The sequence below is a fragment of the Chamaea fasciata genome, unplaced genomic scaffold (assembly GCF_029207755.1).
Source record: "Chamaea fasciata isolate MVZ Bird 193981 ecotype frontalis unplaced genomic scaffold, bChaFas1.0.hap1 SCAF_1, whole genome shotgun sequence".
In the NCBI taxonomy this organism is placed as follows: domain Eukaryota; kingdom Metazoa; phylum Chordata; class Aves; order Passeriformes; family Sylviidae; genus Chamaea; species Chamaea fasciata.
This window is the reverse complement of record NW_027094086.1, coordinates 75,667,648-75,669,591: the sequence shown is the minus strand read 5'-3', so window position 1 is coordinate 75,669,591 and position 1,944 is coordinate 75,667,648. Positions and strand designations below refer to the sequence as shown.

The window sequence follows — 1,944 nt, the reverse complement described above, 5'->3', positions numbered from 1 at the left end:
TAAATAAAAATTAAGCAAAAGATGATTTTTACTTTTTTTTAAATTAAAATAATGTGGGTTTGTTTTGTTTTGTTTTGTTTTGTTTTAATTCTCCAGGTCACTATAACTTTTGTTGCCACAGACTCTGACAGCATTTTTAAAAAGCATCTTCTAAACAAGTTAAAATCATGCCATACAGCAAACTGAAATGAAGCAATGAATCACATCTCCCATGGGTATAACTCTGCAAAACTTCCTTTGGGTTAGTTGTTTTATCCTGATCTGCTGAGAAAGTGGTGGTGGGGAGGGCTTAATCCCCTTTTGCATCATTCTTCCCTTCTGCTACTCTCCTATCCTCTTATCATCCCTTTTTGACTGGTAAGACTTAAAGCCAGAAATATTTTCAGGAAGTTTTCATAATGCTGGTGACACTTCAAACATGCTAGAGGGAGTCAAGAGAGAGAGAGAGAGAGAGATTAGCTAAGTAACTATATTTGTATGCATTAGCTTAAAAAGCAATTAGCTCTTGTAACAGGAGACCCAACAGATTGGTGCCTAGCAAGAGTATATATGACTAATTCTGTGTGACTGTGTCAAGAGGAGCAGTTTGCCCACCAGAGAAGCTACCATGTTGCTATATAAGCAATTCACTTTGAATTCACATTTTTAAGCTTGCAGCTGCTCTCAACATTTAGGGATATTTTTTTCGTTTTCTGCTTCCTTTTTTCCATAATTATTTTTGACAACTCCATCCCTCCTACTCAACCCAGTGCAAAGAAATGCAGTGGACAAAGCATTGTACTTCCACCAAGTAAATGAGTAGTTGTATACTTTCTTGTCTGTCTAACCCTTCTCCTCTTCCTCCTCCCCCAGGAAGCCCCAGATCCAAGATATAATAGAGGACGACGCCAGAAGATTCACTCTCCTAGAAAAAAGAAAAAAAAACAACAGAACTCTATTCACTCTAGTGACAGTAACATCTGGCTTTGTGTTGAAGTTTTTCTCACATCCTACCCACCCCTAGATTCTCCCTGGTGTAAAGTGACCATCCCAGATGGATGCATTTGACAGTTTCTCCTGTAATGTAAGCCATTACTTTGGATTGTAAGATTAGCTAAAAGCAGAATTATTTTGCATGTGGTCCAAACCAGGCCACATCTGAGCTTACTTTACAAAGGTACCTGTTCTGATGCGATTACTTCTTGATTCAGTGGTGTCTGATACTGTGGTAACAGAGAGATCACTAAAGGCCTTGACAGTTTGTTCTTGTAGGTTTCCTGGCCTCTGGTCCTTGGGAGGAGGGAGATGGAGGATGAGTGAAATCCTGAACAGCCTCAGGTTTCACAGCTCTGCAGCAACTCAACCACACACAGCTGTTAAGTTAAACACCTTTATCCTCCTTCTCAGTGGGCCATGTTACCTAGGTTTGAAGTCAAACATTTTGGATCAGCTTTATATTACCTTTCTGCAGACAGCCTTAGAACACAGATCCATGACTTTCCACCTAACTGAGGCTGGAGAAAATTACACAACTCCTTCAGCTTCCCTTTCAGTAATGCTATCAAATATTTTCAAGTCTTCAGTTCAAGCAAGTGAAAAACACTTGAGGCAAGGCCTAAGCTACTGATTATTAAGTTTCCCTGTAACACAGCTGATAAGTTTCTCACAAGCTTAATTGTATTTCTTTTTTCTTTTTTCTTTTTCTTTTTTTTAAGTAGTACAGGAAAACTTCTGCTGTAACCTGACACATATTAAGGGAGTGCAGGAATTGATAAAAAATACAAAGACTAAAGATCAATTGCTTTGAGAACAACTGATGAGATCATTTACTTATGAAATAGCAGCCTTGACAACAAGGATCGGGTGTCCCTGAGCTAATTCCTGAAGTGTAACCATACCAGGTAATTAATATCAGCCCTGAGAGAGGCTAACATTTCTGTTCAAATCACATTTCTTTCTTCCTTC

At 38.7% G+C, this 1,944-nt stretch overlaps 1 long non-coding RNA gene across 1 annotated transcript; it reads right to left on the bottom strand.

The window, feature by feature from the left end:
- Positions 1-527: 527 nt before the first annotated feature.
- Positions 528-1,295, bottom strand: LOC136302601 (uncharacterized). The gene is made up of 3 exons (XR_010724096.1): positions 1,161-1,295; positions 998-1,056; positions 528-904 (listed from the first exon to the last, which is right to left on the bottom strand). It is a non-coding gene; the product is annotated as an uncharacterized lncRNA (long non-coding RNA).
- Between the last annotated feature and the right edge of the window lie 649 nt (positions 1,296-1,944).